The 22,375-nt window shown below is 33.7% G+C and overlaps 1 pseudogene; it reads right to left on the reverse strand.

The window, feature by feature from the left end:
• Window positions 1-602: 602 nt before the first annotated feature.
• Window positions 603-9,347, reverse strand: LOC132277943 ((3S,6E)-nerolidol synthase 1-like; annotated as a pseudogene).
• Window positions 9,348-22,375: the final 13,028 nt, after the last annotated feature.

Genomic DNA, 22,375 nt, shown 5'->3' on the forward strand with positions numbered 1-22,375 from the left:
TAGAGAGAGAGAGAGAAATGAGTATGGGGTTAATATGCACATATGGGTAAGGGGTAAAATGGGAATCGAAAGGGTAAAATAGGGTTTTCGTATTTAATATTTGTCAACACTACAAGAAAAAAGGGTTTCTACGAGGGGTCAAAAGTGCTGTGCAAAGTTATTCACGGCGCATTATAGGCCCTCGTGTATGAGGGTTCCGTAAATACTTAAATTTATTTACAACATGAATATTTACCCGTTAATAATTAACTTACGAGGCACCGAAACATGCCGTAGAAAAGTTTTCTACGGCGAATTGTAACTACCCGTAAATAATCTCACGAGGCACCGACGCGTGCCGTAGAAAAGTTTTCTACGACAAATTTGACCTACCCGTAAATAATCTCACAAGGCACCGACGCGTGCCGTAGAAAAGTTTTCTACGACGAATTTAAACTACCCGTAAATAATCTCACAAGGCACCGACGCGTGCCGTAAAAAAGTTTTCTACGACGAATTTGGACTATCGTAAATAATATTTACGGGGGTTTCAAGCTCCCCGTAGATAACATAATTTTTTTTAAAAAAAAAATTATAAAAAATTACCCTTAAATGCTACCTAATCATTCACACAACCTGCAATTGGCATCAATTTTCAATTATCATTTAATTCAAAAATATATCAACACATTCATAATTGCAATTCTATATGTTAATGTTAATAACCATAACCTAAACAATCTCTTGAAATACCACATTAAACATATCAAAAGACTTAAAATATTTTTACAATTCAAGAATTCATGATTGATCAATGTGCCAAAATAGGAAGTAAATCCATTTGCAAAAAAAAAAATAATTAATTTCCTAACAATTGAGTTTCAATCTGCACTTGTCAAAAACACCACCTCATTTTCCACGGTACAAAATCCAAGCAAGTAGGTGCTCCCACTGGTTCAGCAACCAAAACTGGAATAGCAGGGTTGATAAACTTGGCAACCAATGCAACCCCAGATATCAAACCTCCGCCTAAATTTTTTTTACCAGAAAAAAATGGAAAGCTTATCAAATTAGTAATAAAGATGATGCATAAGTAGAAAAGATGAATTAATACTTACATTAAACAAACCACATAGGAACTATTAGAGTGTCTATTTGCGAGGCTTGCTCCAAAAGCTCCAATGATATGGTACCCTTCCCACTGTGTAAACAATTGAACACTGTCATAGTGCATTCATACTCATGCCATAAGATTTTATTATTTTTATTTTTTATAGTTTCTACATGCATAAGTACCTCTCAATGTGAAACATGTTGGAGTTTCAATTGAGAAGGCATGTAGATTTGAAGGACAATGGCAATGCAATTTCTTAAATGTAAAATCAGCATGTTCGGTGCATTCTTGACATAGGAGTCAAGCCTAGAAAATGTCTCTATTTTCCAGAAGTGAGAAAACTACAGGAATGAAAGAGAATCAGCAGCAAATGAGATCTTTTAGGTGTTCCTAGGATTACACTTAATTTATTTGGCCAAGGTATGAAAAATCTAGAATTGATTACAACCATATACTGCTAGTTTTGATCTTCACATTCAAAAAATAAAATGGGAGTGAGTTTAAGGTTGCTTGTAGGTTCCATGGCAGTTAGTTTGCAAGGAAAATATTAGGAAATATATATTACTAATATTTTAGGGCCGTTATAACTAAATGGAAACATTATTTTGTTGGTGCTACATGATGTATGTTTAAGAACATGTTGTTTGTTATTAGACACAGGTACTTCACAAAGAACCTCAACTTATCTCTTCTGGTGTTTGTGAGTGGTGTTTGTGAGTATCCATTTACTTACTACCTTTTATTTAACAAGATCTCTCTATCTATAACATATTCATGTAATTAAATTTGGAAATCCTTCAGCCTCTACTAAGGGGTTGTTTAATAATCTATATTTTGTGTTTAGCAATAAAAGCTCAGCACTTCTTAGTTACAACTTAAATAAGTTTTTGCTTTTGTGGTTCCGAACTTTCACTTAGAGAGATTTGGCCTGTCACTTCTCATAAGGATTTAGAAGTAAAAATAGAAGTTTATATTTATTGATATTTAGATAAGTAAAATTTTTATATGAGGCTGCCTAAAGGGAGCAAAACTTATGTTCACGTGAATTATATGAGTCATTCAAAAGTTAGGCTATGTTCAAATTTAACACCACCCTGAAAAACTTCAAGAGAATTTGATGAAAAGGTAAACCATCCTAAGCCCCCAAAAAATAACAAACTGAAAAAAATAAATGTTTCAACCTATTTTTTTTTTTTTTGACAATTTCACTCCTATAAAGGTCCATCTAACATCTCTTTTAACAACCAATCTAAACATCAGCTAATAAATACTTATAGGGGAAAATTGAGGAAGCTTAATTCTTTGGCAACAATTCAATTCAAGTATATTAAAGGCACATGACCCCCTATACACTGCAAAATTGGTCACTTAAAGGCCCGTGACCCCCTCAAGCATGAGTAAAAAGCATAAAAAAATGTGCAATCAGGAACAGTGTGTATTTGATAGCCATCAGAGAATAACTCGGTGCAGTTTAAGGGCATCTGGGAATTCTAAACTAGTGTTTGAAATGATTACAACACTATCTATCTATTATCAAAGATCTCCTGATGTAGATAACAATGGTGACATCAACCTACAAATTGTAAACGATTTATGAAAAACATACTTGCTCTGACAATCTGCACATTCCCTATTTTCTGGCAGCTTAAGAAGACCATTCAATATCTGCAAAACAAACAGCTTGCAAGATAGTGTTAGTACAAAATTCATAAAAATAAATAGATAGAGAGATTCTGCCATAATGGTAGAATAGTCATGTTAAATTAATTCTTTATCGATAATTAACGCCATGGTAAACATATAAACACCTATTCCACTCTAGAATAAATAGCTTATATTTTGCATGAAGAGTTGCCTTTTTAAATACAAATACATATTCTTCTTTTAAAATATGAACACATCTTCACACAAAATTTTCAATTTTTTTTATATAAGCATCAATCCATCAATCAATATACATATATACATTTGATGGGGAAAAAATCAATTAAAAGAGGCAAAAGAAAATTACAGTACATTATAAAGAACAAGCAGTTCTTCCAAAGGTGAAAAAATTACTGGGAAAAGATGATTTCAATATAGAGTTTTCATTCTAATATATATTTTTTTATTATGAGAAATATCAGTTCGTGCATTGGACACTTAATTACGTTGAAATGACCAAGGTGGTAAAGTACTAATAGGCCAACAGAAAGATTTGTTTTTTGATTGACCCCAAAAATACTAATTCTGTATGAAATACTTTTGGGGTTGGATTGACCATTATATTGCATAACTATCAATTTAGTGTCTTCAGCATAAGGAATAATCTGGTCATAAAATAAAATGATAAAGCTTACCAATAAAAATTTCCACCGACTTCCAAAGAGTTTACAAGTATACCATCATAGCAGCAAAAGGCATATACCATGATCAGAAAGACCAATCTGAGAGAAAAAATAAATAAATAAATAACGTACAAACTACCAATAATGATATTGTATCAAGTATACACCAGCACTGATGAGATATTCAAAAGTGTTTAAATTATTCTTTATGCAAAGTTACACAAGACTAGTTGATTTTTGCTGATGGGCATTCAACAGGCGAAAGTCTAAACAATAAAGAAATCTTTAAGAACAAGTGGGAATTTTTTTTGGTAAGCTTTATCATTTTATTATTCCTTATGCTGAAGACACTAATTTTTGCATCAGAATGAACTTGAACAAAGGTCAGAAAGAGTTAAATTGGTGGATTTCCATCCAACATAGCCATGGTGATTGTTAAATTTTTTTATCAGCCTTGTTGTACCTTCCAAATTACTAATTTAATTTTAAAACTGGTGGTATTAGCAAGATGTATAATTATCACTTATATAAGGAACAAATCATCAACTGTTTTCGTATTTCAGTACAAATGGTGAATAGTGGATGCTGGAATATATTTAATGCAAAGTATTTAAGCTAAAGAAAAGGTTCATTGAGGATTCGTGTTCGTTTTAGTAAACTATGGTGCATAATACTTGTTCCCGTGGGATTCTAGCAAGTCTATATTCAGGAACAGTGTGTATTTGGAACTACCTACCAGTCACAAGTAAGAAATTGTGTTTCTTTTACATAATTATTTTATGCATCGATTATTTCAGTTAAATTTAATCCTAATTAGCCATTTCCTATGGTTTTTAGTGTTCCATCTCTCGTAATATAATTTTCTTAAAGTCAGCAGCATCTTCTTCATATAGTCATTTCCTAGCATCTGTTTTGGATTTAAAAGATATTGATATTTAGTCATTTATATACTTTTAAAGGCCGTGGAGAAGTCTTTCAAATTAACAGAGTCGCCAGGTATACAATGTCCACATTTTTTGTGTTGCATTTTCCTTTTCATCGAACACAATTCACTGATCAATTAATGCAATATATCTGGACCTATCAAATGATCAATTCTATTTAATGTTATTTAATTTACTAATTTTGGCCACTGATTTTGGTACTAAATGAAATAGAAACGACCACATCTAAATCGTACGGAATACTTAATTATCAAAAATTTGGGATCTACGTTGATACTTGTGGGAGACTCTGGCAGTTGATCACAACACTTTTCTTAAAGGGTACATAGAACAATTATGGGCCATCCAAGCAAAATGAAGAAAATAAAATGGAACATACTAGGGGGAAAATGGAACATACCAGTTCATAAAAATAATCCCATTCGACAATGTTGGTACTTGTTCATTTAAATGCTTAAGCTTCTGAACCAGAACAATTGCCACAAATATTGTGAATTTATGGAGTAGATTAAAATGCCTAGATAAGAGTGGAGCAGTCATAAAAAATTAATTTTCGAAAACAAAACAAAAAAATCTCTCAGGTTACATGATTAATTATGAAATTTAACTAACATGATTGCTATTAGTCTTTCAAATTGACCAAAAACTTGGAGTACTTGGTCTGGATCTTTAATGATGACCCAGAAGGAATACACTTGCACTCCTCATAGCATATTCCACATATATAGACTAGGATTTTATATAAACTGAAAACCCCAACTCAATTTCAAAATACACATCAAAGATTAACTCCAATTTCATCAATACATCAGAAAAATTGAAAACCCTAACCTGTTCTTTAACTCCTCTTGTCCAGCTCTAACCTCAAAATCGCATCAGATAAGTCATGCATTCCTCAAATAAAACAAATCAAGTATCAATTAGACACATTGATAAATAAACACAGATATATATATATATATATATATATATATATATATATATAGACACACACACAAACATATGCGCATAACCTTCCGAAAACCCCATTTGATGTAGTAGCAATGACTTTGTCTCTCTAAACCACCGGTGATGGAAGGGCGAGACTAAAACCCTCGAATCTAGATTGAGTTCCAGATATACCTATATATGTACCAAACTCAACAAACTCTTAGACAGTTCTCGCCCAAACAGATCAACACAAATTCATGAAACGTAAAGCTCTTCAATCAGCTAAACACAGCAATCAAACTGAACCATACGGTCTTAAACAGCAAGAGTGAGATCTAATTAGTGAAAATTAACAAGAAAAAAAACCCAAAAATGGATTCTGAAACCGCTAAAATTAGCAGAAAAAAGAAAAACTAACGGTATGGACAAAAAACCAAAAACATTATGTCCGTACAAGGAGTCAGAGCAATTGAATACTTGACCTTGTGATTGCAGAATGGAAATGAAAGCTGTAGTGTACTTACATGTGTGTGTATATATATATGTGTGTGTGTGTGTTTGTGTGTGTGTATAGATTGTAATCTGGAAGGGCGAGACCTGTGATGGAAGGAGAGAGAGGGGCTGAAGAAGGTAGGGCTATTGCAAAATGAAATGGGAAAGTGGAATACATTACTAATTGGCCCCCAAAAACGACGTAGTTTAGGCCCAAATATTACAAATCACCGGAGGGAAAAAATGGAGGGAAGGGAAAAAAAATGGAGGGAAGGGAAAAAGCGGAAGGAGTGTTGGTAAAAGCTTATTTACGGGGCGAAAAATGAGTCGTAGATGTGAAATTTATCCACTTATTTACATGGTAAAAAAGGCGCCTTAGATGTAAAAACTTTAATTGCTTATTTACGGAGCAAAAAGGACGCCTTAGATATGAAAACTTTTATTGCTTATTTACGGAGCAAAAAAAGCGCCGTAGATGTGAAATTTATCCACGAGCTCTTTAATACACCGTAAGTTCATCTTATTTACGGGGCAAAAAAGGCGCCTTAGATTTGAAAATTTTTATTGCTTATTTACGGAGCAAAAAAGGCGCCGTAGATGTGTGCTTTATCAACGAGGAACAATTATCCCGTTAAAGGTGTACAAATATGCCGTAAATGTATCTAAATATTCACGGGCTCTTTAATACGCCGTAAAAATATTTTTCTACGACGATTCTATAAAATCCTCGTGAAAACATGTCTTATTACGAGGATTCTTTTAAAAACACCGTAAATGGTGGTAATCACGACGCAAAATGAAGAAGCCCCGTAAACACTATGTCGTAAAAGCCCACTTTTCTTGTAGTGCAAAAGGTAATCAGATAGGTTTATTTGCACATTTTTTGAATTTTATGAACTAACGTGCACATTTTCAAAAAGTAAAGACTAGTTCTGCACAAATCTTATATATCAGGGAGGTTTTTGCACTTAACCCATTTAAAAACAGTCGTATTAGTAATTACTACGGAAAAAAAAAAAATGTCTTTTATTAAATAAACCATTTTTTCTTGTTATTATATTTTCTTCTTTAAATTCTGACTAATTAACATGTAAAGCATTAAAAGGCCTCCTAATTCTAGCTTTTAGCTTCTACTTGTATCAAGCTGACCCGGCTTGGAATTTCATGACTATTAATCTATGATGCCTAGTTTGTAATGGAGGTTTCACAACGTTAGTTTTGGGGAGAAAAATACCCACACTTACCATTAATATCACGACCCTAAACGTCAAACGTTATTCTTTTTTATTTCTTAGGAGATTTATAAGGAAACAGATCCATAGAGCATTTGCTTGACTTGCTCCTCAAGGTCTGGAAGGTCATGATTGTTATCATCACTGTACATCAAAGGAACCATCCTTGCAACATTTACAGAAGCATTTCTGAAAGATGCTGGAAAAGGATTTGGAAGGAGGCACTCCTTGTTAAGGCGCTTCCATGCATCCAAAATTGAGTTATGAACATGTTGCAGTGCAAGTTCAACAGAAGAGCCTTCGTGTTCCTTCATGTAGTACTGCACATATGATCCATCATGGCCATCTTGATCTTCATCCTGCGACTTAATCCAAGTTGAGATTTGGAGTGATTTAAAAACAAGCATTCGGAATATTGAACTAAACTGAGGCATCTCTAATCGGAACCCAATTCCTCTCCCATACAAAAGAGTCTTGTCAACAATCAATAGTGGTTGCCACTGTCGAGTGAGACCCATTCATGTGATAATTTTAATATTAGGTTAGATACAAAATGTTAACTTTTCCCATTTCGTTTGGTGGAAATAAGTTTGGTAAATAGCTTTTTTATCAAGACATTATTAGATAATTTGGGATCATCGCTCAAAAAAGGAAAACTAAATAAAGTTTACATATCTTTGACGCATTTGTTTGGATGTTAAATGGTGATTGAGGGTCCAATGATGTCAAGGTTTTTCATTGACAAAAGCAGGACCATAGCAATTAAGCTAGCCATCACATTCTCTGATACCCAGAACTCACTTGTGATAACACTAAAGCAGCCATTGTGGTACCACTGGGTTCCATAAGTAAAATGATTCTTTCTAATAGTGGTATGATTCTTAATTTCTAATAATGGTAAATCATACATTAATAACAAACACATTTTGTGTAAAAGCATAAAAACTCTATCCCGGCCTGAGGCATACCTGTTGACAACTTCTGTGAAGAGAGTGAGTTCATCGAGCTTCCCATGAACATCAAAGATGTCATCTATTATGTATATAAGAGAAATGGGTTTTGTTAGCTCGATCCTTTCCTCAGACAAATTGGAATCCGTGAGGACGGCCATGGACCACATGTGTAAACTTCAACTCCTCTGCCAAACCTAAGTTTTCCCACCATCTAAGATGATGAAGATGCACATTAGTGAGAGACATAAATCTCAATTATATATATAACAATAAAATTAAGTTCTAAGTCATAATACAGACTCACTTGGAAACTTGAAGGATTTCCTCTTGGTGAATGCATTGAACCAACTTGAAATCAATTTCTGCTAGTTCTTGCACCACATTTTTCCAACCATTAATTGCATTGAATTCTTTGAGAAAATTCTTCACCATGAACCTTGCCAAGCTCTTGTGATAGGGATTTGCCAATGTACTCCCAATAATTCTACCTTGATGATGACCAAAATTTGTCGCCGGTGAAGTGAGAATTTGGCTGCTAAAGTTTGCAGCTTCATCAAGTACATCTTGATCTTCTTCTATTCTTAGCTGCGATGCTTCATATAAACCCATCAATCCCTTGATGTCTTTTCTCAGTTCTTCTTTGAACATCCCGTCCTTGCCCTTGAATTTGTTAAACACAGTACCTGTTCGAAACAAAATTTGTTGATTGGGAACTGAATGAAATATAACTCATGAATCATAATTATATAAGTTTGTTAACAGGGAAAAGAAAATACTTCACCTACAGGCACGTAGTAACCTTCTTGTCTCAATAATCTATAACGAAGTGAAACCTCATAAAGATCATTGCAGTTATCAACTTGAGTGCAAGTGTTAATTTTTGTGTAATGCCTTTGTAGGACTGCATCAATCTCCTCGCGGAAGTGGTAGTCAATGCCTAGGCGCTGGACGGCTTCAATCATGACCAAGCCTTCTAGTGGATCTTCTCCTAGTTTGCTGAATGCGTGCGTAACTTCATTCAGTTTTTGTGCATGTTTGATACGAAGCTCATCCTGCAAAAGTAGTAGTGTCAGCTGTTGAAACATATACGAGAAATTAATCAAGCGAGCAAAAAAAAAAAAATGTAGCCCAGTGCGCGAGGCTCCAGCCATTACAGTGTGTGGGAAAGATCAGACATAGAACTCATCTGAAAAGTTGGCATTTTCTTTTTTATGGATTTGTTGCATTGAGGGGTTAGAAACCAAGGTGAGGGGTGGGGAAATGCTCTTTCTCTGGGTAGTCATAGTTGCAGTATGAGCGAGTACGGTGTTACCAGTCAGTGGGATGTTGTTAGGAGGGATAGGGGTAGATATAGACATGCAATGAGGGATTGCCATGTATAACGTACGTTTCCAAGTTTTAACTTCTGAGATATATCTATTCAAGAGATTGATGACTTAGAGATGATCCAGACATATCAAACCGATGAGGTTTAAAAATCCTATTGTCCTTTCTGTAGTGGCGCCCCACAACAAGATATATCACTTTCCCATTTATGTGTGGTCTACAATATTTTTTATTATTTTTTTTATTTTTAACACGAGGGGTCTAGAAAATTGATAAACAAACCGTATATAATACCAGTACAAGTTTAGTAAATAGTAGAGTGTAATTTGCTTTGTGAGAAATGGTTGTCCAAGTTTAATTCAAAACAACATACCCCGTTTTTTATTGTTTTAATTTTACTCAAATTAAAATTGAACAATCACATAAAGTAAATTAATGTATGATAAAAGTAAGAAATGACATCATGATTTTAACGTTAAAAAAAAAAATACATGTCTCGAGCAAAATAATTCACCATCTTCAAGTAAAGTACTCAAATTAAAATTATTTCTTTTTAATTAGACCAAATAGCTTTTGTCCTTTAACTTGCATTCTCTCTTTCTTTATGTTACTTAAACGGTTACCAAAGAGTCTTTTTTTTTATTAGTTGGTATTCACACATACTTGTCTTTATGAGACTTAAACCTCTGACCTCCCTTTGAAAAGTAAGAGGCTGATACCGCTAGGCCACTGGCCCGTTGGTGTTACCAAAGAGCCTTTGGCCTAACGGTATAACCTCTCTATCTTCAAAGAGGAGGGAAGGATTTCAGCTCGGGCGTGAACAAATAAGGGTGTGTGTTTGTTTGCTCTATCATTTCAAAAAATATAAAATAATAAAAAGATTGAAAAAATTGATGTTTTATAACCTTACTTTTGGGGACAAAAAAAGGAACCCGCACTTTCAATTAATACCAAAACTTTAACATAAGTCATTAACCTTGGGAATCCACAACCTTCAAGGAAAATTCCTTCAGGTTCTTCAGTTATTGGGGCAACAATGATGACTTCCTTCCCTTGGTGCAGTCCATTTAATTGGGATTCTCATGTGGTAGGATGTACCATGTTCCAAGTTATTTGCAAACTCAAGAAACTGAAGCTACCTTTGAGGAAGAAGTTTGCATCCAATTTCAACTCAATCAAAGATGAGGTTCAAGCTACTAAGTCCCTCCTTACAGACTGTCAACTAGCCTTGGATTCAATGCCCATGATAATAACCTAAGAAGCAAAGAAACGCAACTCCTCTCCTCTTACATCAATCTCAGAACCTCTGAAGAGCAGACATATAGGCAAAAGTCCAGGATCCAATGGCTGAAGGATGGAGACCAGAACACTACTTGTTTTTACAAATCAATTGCATCTAGATGCAACAGGAAAAAAATCACTACTATCAAGGATGCCAATGGTTCTCTACTAGAAACTGAAGCTGACATAAAAAAGGAACTGGTTGCTCACTTCCAATCTGCCTTATGGATGAACCCCCATCCCTACCCAGGTATTGATTCACTCATACCTTTTATACAAGCTGCTGTCCCACCTCATTTCTTCACATCACTGTGCTCCATTCCATCTGATGATGAGATCCAACACTATATGCACTCACTAAGCAGTGATAAATCTCCTGGTCTAGATGGTTACAATGCTTTCTTTTTTAAGAAAGCATTGGCCAATTATTGGCAATGATGTTACCAAGGCAATCAGAGATTTCTTTGTTAATAAAGAAATTAATTCCACCTATATCTCACTTGTGCCAAAATCTTCTAGTCCATCAACCCCCAATGACTTTAGACCAATATCTTGTTGTAATACTATTTACAAATGCATATCCAAGCTCCTTGCCAACAAGATTAAACCAATCCTACCTCACATCATCGGTCCAGCACAATCTGCTTTTATCCAAGGTAGACAAATTAATGACAACATCCTTCTTGCCCAAGAGCTCCTTAATGGTTATCATAAGCAATCCAATTTTCCTAAATGTGCACTTAAGATTGACATAAGGAAAGCTTTTGATACTATCTCTTGGGAATTCCTTTTGGACTTACTCAAACTATTTGGATTCCCTCTTACCTTCTTGCAATAGATTCACATTTGCTTATTAACACTATCCTTCTCTATCTCCATTAACGGGGAACTCAATGGCTACTTCAAAAGTATCAAGGGATTGAGACAAGGGGACCCCCTCTCACGATTTTTTTTTTGCCATATTCATGCAAGTCTTTTCCCTCATTGTCAATAAATTCACCAAGGAAAGATCATTCAAACACCATTGGAGATGCAAAAAGCTAAACCTTACCCACCTAATCTTTGCAGATGACCTAATGTTTTTTTCACAAGGAAGTATTCACTCACTTCAAATCATCAAACACTCCCTAGACACATTCTCCACCATCTCTGGCCTACAAATTAACCATGGGAAAAGCAATATTTTCTTAACTGGCACTCATGCTAATTTAGAGGCTAACATCCTTGAACTCTTTGGTTTCCAGAAGGGTGAACTACCGATAAAATATCTTGGAGTCCCTCTTATCACTACCATGTTGAAGGCCACTGATTGCAGGGTTTTGATTAACAAAATAACCTCAAGAATTAGCCACTGGATAAGCAAATATCTTTCTTTTATAGGTAGACTTCAACTGATAAAGGCTGTGCTTTTCTCAACACAGATGTATTGGAGTTTAAAATTTGTTCTTCCAATGAGCATCATGCATGAATTGGAGGGCATCTTTAGATCCTTTTTGTGGACTAGACAACCTCTTAAAAAGATTGGTGGGAAGGTAATTTGGGAGAAGTGTTGTCAACCTAAGAGGTTAAGGGAACTTGGACTGCTTAACCTAGCTATTTAGAATGAAACTGCCATCATGAAACACTTCTGGAGAATTAACAGTTCAAAAGATATGCTTTGGATACAATGGATTGAAACCTACCTACTTAAAAGAAGAAGAATTTGGGAGGTGAAGATACCTGGGCAGTGTTCTTGGAGCTAGAGGAAGATTCTGAGCCTCATAAAGAAAACCAAACCTCTTATCAAGCTGCAAATTGGTGATGGAAGAATCACTAATTTTTGGTTTGATAATTAGTGCCATCTTGGCCCTCTCCACCTCCTTGTTTCTCCTCTACAAATAAATGATTCAGGACATGATAGCAAGACAAAGCTAAACTCTTTCATCGTAGCCTTTACATGGTCTTTCCCAAATGCTATAACTGAGGTACTACCCCAATTGCAATGCTATTCTTTCCAACCCCTAACCATCACAGAAAGGACAAGTTCATTTGGTGCCTTTCCCTATCAGGTAGTTTCTCAATAGCCTCAACTTTGAAACACCACTTTCATCAAATACTTCCCTACCTTGGACCAAATTGATCTGGTCAAAACCTTCAATTCCCTGCTTGCATACTTTCATTCTTTGGGTGGCCATTCAAAACAAACTTCCAACACTAATATAACGACCCGAACTCGAATGTCCGAATCGCTAACCAGGTCCTTATCTGAACTCGAGGTCAATTAAGGACACTACCGTCATTTCCTATGTCAATACATAATAATAATAATAATAATGGGATCATAGCTACAAAATATGTCAAAATAGTCCACTAACCCGTCAAAAAAAAAAAAAAAAAAAAGACTGTGGAGAAGCGTCGTCCGCCACTTCCCTTTCGTATCCTGAAAAATGTTAATAATAAAATAAGGTGAGCTAACCGCTCAGTAGGAAGTGTCTAAGATACACCTCTTACGGCCCCGTGAATTCATACAAGGAATAGAATACAAGTAAATGGGATCATGCCTCGGGGAAAGTAAGTAAAGCAACGGTGATATCAACAAATACATACGCAAGTTGTCTAACCACTAAATATACAATGTATGCCAACGCAATACCTTGCCATGCAATGTTGCTCCCCATTTCCGAAACAATACTGTTTCAGCTTCCAAACTGTTAATGCAATCCGACCCAAGGCACCTCCAAGGCGCCACGAATGGAGGGTTGACTAACTATCCACGACCACGAGGCACCTCCAAGGAGTCACATCTGGCCTAGTTAGCTCAACCATACTCCCTTCTAGACTACACTAACAACACGAACCACTAGGCGCCTCCTAGGCGTCTGGTTTTCTCAAACACCTTTGAAAATATTTTCCCAAAAACAGTTTCATTTATTTTTAAAATAAACTTTTCCCTTTACTTTCCCAACGGTAATGCATGAATTCTGCAATTCCTTCAATGTTATAACAATTAAAAATTTCGTACATATCATCTACATCAATCAGACATGTTTAAAATATGAATTTTCACACAATATCACATTCTCACATTTCTAATTCACAGCATTTTACATACTTTCAATTTGCAAATCCAACAACTTAAATACATAAGGCTTAAATTAACATCATTTAAGCATGTATTATTTCAACAAGGCGGCTATCACATAATCACACACTTTCTACAACATAAAAAAAAAAATAAACAAATAAATAAAAAATAAAAAATCATGTATATAATATATAAATTACATCTCAAGAATTTAGCACAATATAAGCATGCTTGTACATCAATTAAATGAGATTTACTCACAAAGCTTAAAGAAATGAGTATTAGAACACTCCTACCTCAATTTTGTATAAAACCCCAATTTCAGCCCAATTTTCAGAATCTAATGGGCGGCCAATTGAAAATCAGCTCCGATCAAAATGAAGCCCGCGATGAGCTTGACAACTTTGCCTTTAGTGGCAAAATCAAATTCTCAAAGGCTTGATCTAGATCTAAGGTTGAACTGGTGGAAAAATGAAAATGAAAAAAAAAAAAAAAAAAAAAAAAAATGAACACTGATATAGGAGGTGAGAAGCTGCGTGAATGGAAGGTGTTAAAATGGTCACCTAATGACCTTTAGATCATTACATAATACTAAAGGTAAGTGGTGGGTCCCTTGGCTTTAAAAATAAATTTGTCAATATATATATATATATAAACAGTAAACACACCACAACCACACATTTAAACATATAACCACATAATTGTACATCAAATAATAATGTGTGAAATGTAATGGACCCAAAACACAACCCCAGTACACAACGACTCCGGTAGTGGGACTGCCTCCCTGCCCGAAAAATGAAAAAAAAAATGCCGAAATGGCAACCGAGGCAATTTTAAGAGCCCTGAACTCAGGGAGTTGCCCCAATGAACACTCTGACATACTCAGCACACCCTACGGTGTCCGGTACGCAAAACCAGAAAAGACGAAACTACCATTGAAAAATCAAAAAAATTCAGAAAATGAAAAATGACAAAAATCGAAAATATTACAACTAAATAGAAGATGCACTGCCCATATCAATGCCACATTATGCCCTCTCTGCTTCGAGGATCCAAAATCCCATGATCACTTATTTTTCAAGTGCATCTTTTCTAAACCCTTATGGATATTTCTTCAAATTCGTTGTGGGTTCCATTTCCTTCCCTCAACTTGGAATGATTCGATAACTTGGGCATCTCACCACTGGAATGGCAATCATGATTTCTACAGCAACTCCATTTCAAAAATGTGTCTTGCTTCCCTAGTCTACAACATTTGGATTGAACGTAACTGTCCGATCTTCAAGAAGAAGTCCCTCTCTGCCAATTCAATTCTCCAATTGACTCTACGTATGATCAGTGAGATCCAAACTTCCTTCTTCCAATATCTCAGACACAACCAACCCTCGCAGAGTAGCAGATGAATAGGAGCTACCTGATACCACATTCCGGCCACCGCGGAAACCACCGGACATCACTCTTCGTTGGCAGTTGTCGACAAATGTTAGAGTGAATTCTCCTCCATGGTCACCAGATTTTGAGGACTTCTGTAATAGCTATGTAACTGATTCTGGCTCTTTAAGTCTTGTAGGCCTTTGGGCCGAGTTTGGGCCTTTGGTTGTTTAGCTTTTGGCTAACTATCCATTGGGCTTTGTACGGACAATTGTTAATACTTTATAAATTGAATTGAATTTTCAAAAAAAAAAAAAAAAAGGGTTGGAAGTGTGCTGAGTAGGACTCGAATTATACAACTAGTACATGAATTTTAGGGTTATACAATACAAGTGTTGTAGTACCGTTTGCCAGAAAAAGCTGATTCTAAATGACTTTGAACGTCAAGCATTTATTCTTGTTGATTACTTAGGACATTTATAAGGAAACAGAGCCATAGAGCATTTCTGGATGGAGTCACTCCTTGTTGAGGCACTTCCACGGGTCCCAAATCATGTTATGAACATGTTGATGTGCAAGTTCAACAGAAGAGCCTTTTTGTTCCTTCATGTAGAACTGCACATATGGTCCATCTTGATCTTCATTATGCGATTTAATCCAAGTTCGATAATAGGAGTGAATTAGCACAAGCATGCGGAATATTAAACTAGACTGATACATCTCTAATGGAACCCAATTCCTCTCTTGTATAAGAGAGTTCCGTGAACAATCAATGGTGATTGACATTATCAAGTGGGTGAGACCTATCATGTGATAACTCTCCGACACTACCAGGTGAGACCCGGCCATCGCGTGATAACACTATGATTTTAATATATTTACATATATATATATTTCCGAAAAGATGATTTCAATATTAGGTTAGATAAAAATAAATAAATAAAATCTTCACTTTACCCATTTCCTTTATTGGCTTTTCCTTTTAAAAAAAGGGCAGGACCAGTGGGTTAGATATAAAAAACAAAAAATCTTCAATTGAGCCATTACTTTTAGTCGGTCTTATATCAAAATAATTGTCAAAGTTCCCCCACACACTTTGTATTTAGTTGGTTCAATAATACAAAGAAGTAGACAACTTTAAGAAGAAACAGACATTCCCAAATTGCCTGATAAAAACAAGTGTTTTTTTTTAACCCTATCCCCAAAACTTGTGCGGTAACCAGTGAAATACCACATGATACATTGAAAGAGTAACATGTGAATTTTGTTACCTTGGCACTCCACAAGTCATTGCTTTCAACCACTGCAATATTCATATATTCTTCTGTTGATTATGATATATACATATATACATATATATATACACACACATACTAGATGAATCAACGTGCACGTAATATAAATGTGTAATTTTTTTTTTTTTTTTTTAAATTTTTTTATTCATTGTATCTAAAGTGTATGCTTCTAACTTTAAAAATATTATTACATAACTTTTTTAATTTCCAAATCGTCAGGCTATGCCCTCGTAAAAGGCTTATCAACAATCTCGGCACCTTCATCTGAGAAGTCAAGGCTTACCAAATTTGGATCCTCGAGCTCAGCCACACACAACAGATCCAACAAAGTGGCCACCGACCTTGAGAATGGCCTTAAGTTGAAAATGGTTGGGCGGACCTTATCTTTAGAATGATACCCTATTCTATTTTATTTTAGAAGTAGATATGAAAAAATTGTATATTAGAGAGAACTCTAGAATAGCATAGATTTGCAAATATCGTGTATCACCCTATGACTTCAACTTAATGATACCCCTTCAACTTAATGATACCCTATTCTATTTTATTTTAGAAGTAGATATGAAAAAATTGTATATTAGAGAGAACTCTAGAATAGCATAGATTTGCAAATATCGTGTATCACCCTATGACTTCAACTTGGAAACAAATTATTTTTCCCCACAAGAAATAAAAAAGATATCCATATGAAGTATAATAAAATAACAATTCGCGTAAAGTTTACACGCATACTTTTTAAAATACATACCAATAGATTAAATTTCAGAGACCACCAATAATATATTGTTTCCGAAACAATTGAAATATCTCTCAAATAGGTGAATATGGAAGACAGTAGTAGATTTTTCTAAGAATAAATAGTCACAAGAGAGTAAAAATCCTTGATGAAGGGGAATAAATAGAATCAATGTTGCTATTTATTATTTGTAAATAACAATTTATAATTATGATCTAATTTTAGTGTTTCTAACGTAATTGTACATTGTTTCGCATGAGTGAATAGTTGCAACAAATCTAAAATTAATCATTAAGTTAAGTCACAACCAAATCTAAAATTAATCATTAAGTTAAGTCACAACCATCATTTTAAATTTTTAGGGTAAGAAGTTTATGAAAATTATAAGTTATTAACATTTTATGATATTGAATTTCAATGCATCTACTATCAAACTGTACACACAAATTTTGATTCCGGAAAACTTGGAACTAAAATAAATGGGATGAACAATAATTTTATTAAATAAATGTCAGAAAATAAATTAGTACAATCCTCTGATTAAATCTCCTTGGAACGTCGGCGCAAGGGCTTTAGAAGCTTGATCTTGGGCCGGTAGTTGAATTGTATTTGAGTTCTTGTTTTAGAGGCTTGATCTTGGACCGGTAGTTGAATTGTATTTGAGTTCTTCGAAATTAAAGAAAACTCAAATGAATTTCTGAACGAGGGGCACGAACCTATACTACCCATGATTTTGACATCCATATCATCATCATAATAATCCATGGGTCCTAATGAGCATTGAGTACCTTTTCTTCCATCACAATCAGTGCTGTACCCTAGAGGACCGACCACACATGTTTGTCCTAAATAAAAATTCTTTATCTTTTCTTTTATTATAATCAGATAAAGCACGTTGTACCAGATCACACATGCTTCATGTCCTAAATGGGATATTAATTACGGAATTCATCCAACCCGAATTCTTGTAGTACAAGATATTAATTATTTAAAGGTCAAGGATTTCTGAATTTTGGGTTTTTTTGGCTTTCTAATTACTTGGTTTGGGAAACATATGACTGGTTTGGGTGCAAAATGGTCCACTTATTCCACCTTTAATTTGATTAGGATAGAAAAAGGAAATAACGAGCAGGTTACAGATGCTTAGCAATTAATTAATTATGAGTGGATATATATATATATATGCAAAATTGATTTTTTGATGACATAAGATCAGCATATGGGACAATGGATCAGAGTCCTAATTCTTTTGCATAAACAGTTTGTTTATTAATTCTTATGTAAATCATAGGCAAGTAATTACAGTGGATTTTTTCTGTTTTCATTAGCTAATTTAGTCCTTTCACCATCGCTTGGATGTTTATCATTTGGTTTTGGTTTTGGTCTTTTATTGGGATTAAGCCTGAATTTTTGCTACCTCTTGAGTTGTTATCTGCTTGCTTATTCAAAATCCCTGCCAGATTTTTTTAATAATTATACTTTTTTCTATAAAATTTGGAATAATTATACTTTTTCCTATAAGTTTTTTTCAAGAATTATATTTTTTCCTGTAAAATTTTGAATAACTATACAAATACCCCCACATAATAAATTGTTGGGTAAATTGAATTGACACCCCGTGAGGTTTTGGTCCACGCCACATAGCGAAAGATCAATCACCTTTTTTACATTGACATCCATGAGGTTTAAAAAAAGTGCATTGACACCTCCTCAATTTAAGCCATAGAGTATAAAATTACTTTTTCAACTCTTTGACTTGTCAACAGCTCAATTTAAATCATGAAATTACAAATTTAACCCCGTAACTAAATTTAATAAACCAGACTAACATTTTCATCTCTTCTATACATATAGATATTTTTTATATGGCAAAGTACAGAAAACCCCTCTCAACTTGTAGCCTTTTTCAGTAAACCACCCTTATCTAATTTTTTTACCAAATAACCCCCCTCAACGATCTGAAAGGGGTGAAAGAGTTAATATTTGGACCAAAATGTCCTTTTATTTAAATCTTAATTCTCCCGAATTTCAAAAATTCATATCTCACAAACCGTATATTTAAAAATTATAAATAATATATACACGGAAAGATTATGAAATAAAGATTCTAAAAATCTAAAATTTGTATAATAAACCTTCATAACCAGAAAAACATAGGCAATCTAAAAATATATTCCAACAATCTTATTTTATTTTAAAAAAATAAAATGCTCGAGATATTTGCATGAAAATTTTCGGAATCATTCATTTACATATGGATCCGAATATATAAAAAATTTAGCCTCAACAGAGATCGATTTTATAGGATATCATATTTTACGTCAAAACATTTTCATTCTTTTATAGACTCACCAATTAAAAATAAATATTTGGTCTCTATTGGAGTTAATTTTTTTATATGTTATGCTCCATATGACAATGAATAATTTTAAAAAATTTCTTACAAATAACCTAAGTATTGTATAAAAAATAAAATAAAATAAGATTGTTGTAGTAGATTTTTAGATTGTCTATTTCTCTCTGATTATAAAATTTTGTTAAACAAATCTTATATTTCTGGAATCTTTATTTTATAAGTTTTCCGTTCATATATTATTTGCAATATTTGGATGTACAGTTTGTGAGATAAATTTTTAAAATTTGAAAAAAAAAAAAAATTTTAAATAAAAGAACATTTTGGTCCAAATATCAATTTTTTTACCCCCCTTAAATAGTTGAGGGAGGTTCTTTGGTAAAAAATTAGATAAAAGAATTTATTGGAAAGGGTTACAAGTCGATGGGGGTTCTTTGGTAAAAAAATTAGACGAGGGGAGTTTATTAGAAAACACTACAAGTTGAGCGGATTTTCTGTACTTTACCCTTGTTTATATTTAACAATACTTGTACCACTGTAACCATCATCACAACATAAAAATAAAAAAAGAAAAAAGAAAAAGGAAGTGTGAAGCCATTGTCTCATAGATGGTATATGTTAGTGAATCTCTGCTAACAATTGATATGATACTTATGGTTTCCAATTACAAAATTAAGAATCTAATAAATAAATAAATGACTCTTTTTGAAATAAATTCAATCATAATCTTTGATTTTCTTATTTATTAGTTTTCTAATTTTGTAATAATATAAAACGTACATTCTTGATTGACACTCATTCATGTACGAATCACCAACTCATTAATGAGTGGGTAAGCATTGTGTTTTTATTATGCCCATATATTCTTCTTATGTATTGAATTTAAAAATACGCATTTTATTAATGTTTAGGTTACGGCAAAATAGTACATTTATGTACTTTCTTCTTTTCATTTTCTTTCCTCTTTTTTTTTTTTTTTTTTTTTTTTCTCCTATTTCTAATTTTATAAACCAACTACCATCCTGAAAAAAATAAATAAATAAAAATAAAATGAGAGAGACATGCCTTTCTAGGCCACAACACAACAAAAGGCTCATTTTCAAAAAGTAGAATGTAGAAGACAATCCACTGTAATTACTTCTATTTTAAATTCTGACTAACTACTGAATATATAAAGCATTAAAAGACCTAATAATATTATATTTAGCCTCCAATTTATTCAACCTGACCCTGCTTGAAATTTCATGACTACGAATACTCACACCCTTTAAGAGAGGAGAAATACCAGGTGGACTAATAACCCGTTATTTTTAGTGAAGCTTGTTTACTATCTGCAAATGCATTTTGAAACAAAACTAAAGAGTTTTTCACCAAAAATATAGTTTAATCAAACTTAACAAACTATTGATTACTTTTATAGGGCAATTTCATATATGTCAAATGCTTTACGCGTTTGCGAGCTTTCATTTTATTGCAGGTTTGGTCATGATTCTATATTTGCGTGTGGGTATGTATTATGTATGAAGAGTATTTTGGTGGGGACTGCACCGATTGACAAGTTAACATTTTGTTTGTTTTTTTGGCAAGTTATACTGTCATTTTTGTTCTTCCTTTTTGGCATTTTGAATTTTGGAATGGAGGTAGTACAATTTTTTTTTTTTTTTTGCATTATGCATGTCGGTGAAATAGGGGAAACGCGTTTAGCCCTTGTAATATGTGGCTTCTTTATTTTTTTTCTGATAATTGGGGTGTTCTGGACTTTGCCCCGACTAATTTATGAAACCCGTATAAAACACTCTCTCCACACAGACCTAAGGAATGATTTGTACTTAAGAGAAATCAATCCTGAGACCCGATATTTGTACCTAGGAGGAATCAATACTGAAACTTATACTTCGTGAGACACCAAAGTTCAAATATTTTCTAATTAGACCAACCCTTGGGGTTAATATGTGGCTTCTTTCCTATTTCTAACTCCTGTTTTTCTATAATTTCTCTTTCTTTAATCATTCTTTTATGAATTCTTCTACTTTTTTCTTCTTTTTTAAAAAAAATTAAATCATTACAAATATTTTAGTCACAAGTGTTGAATGTTTGGGAACATCACATGAGCTTCAACGAACTTATTGTATTAGGGATATTCCCTCCTCTCAACCAATTTTTGGCTGGCAATTATTAAAAATTAAATCTTTTTTTCATCACACACCATGAGAGCATTATTATTGGATCCATCACATAAGTATATATAAAAGATAACAATTATATACATACACACGTAACATAATATTTTACATAATTCACCCAACTCTAAGGCTACTGTTGGGAAACGTGCTAGTTTTAAAAACTTTTCGAGGGATTTAAATTCATAGATCTTGATTCATCACATAGAGACAAGTTTTATGCAAAAATAAAATATGATGCATCATTCAATTAAAAGATTGAATACTTACATCAAGGTTTGAGTAAACCTTAGATCTCTCCTCTAAAGTGAATGTTCTCACTTATTGTAGATCCCTTTTGCTAGACACCTTTTCCATGGATCTCTATCTTCTTGGTAATTGTTTTGCCTTTAGGAATCACTCATAAGCCTCCATGAATGACCTTGGAAAACTAGGCTTGTGGGAGCCTCCATTAGATGAGAACATAAACCCTAATTTTCTAGAGAGAGAAAATATATTCCTTTTTCCTTCTACTAAAAATCCCTCCTAAAATATACATAGACCATGTATATTTATAGGCAACATAAAGGTAAAGAAAAGGAAACAACAAATCCTTCTCCATCTCTAATTCTCTATGTCTCAAATTTAATATGATTCCAATATCAAGTTGGGCTATGAGTGAGAATCCATTGGGCCTATTATTTTATTGGCTACAATGAATTAATGATTGGCCCAGTCCATGGACCCAATTAAATTAATTCATAAATTAATTTTTACTCCACTAAAAGAAATTAATTGAACTCCAATTAAATAATA

This window comes from Cornus florida, unplaced genomic scaffold (assembly GCF_030987335.1).
Source record: "Cornus florida cultivar Cherokee Brave unplaced genomic scaffold, ASM3098733v1 CherokeeBrave_3.0.0_Hap2_Chr01, whole genome shotgun sequence".
NCBI lineage: Eukaryota > Viridiplantae > Streptophyta > Magnoliopsida > Cornales > Cornaceae > Cornus > Cornus florida.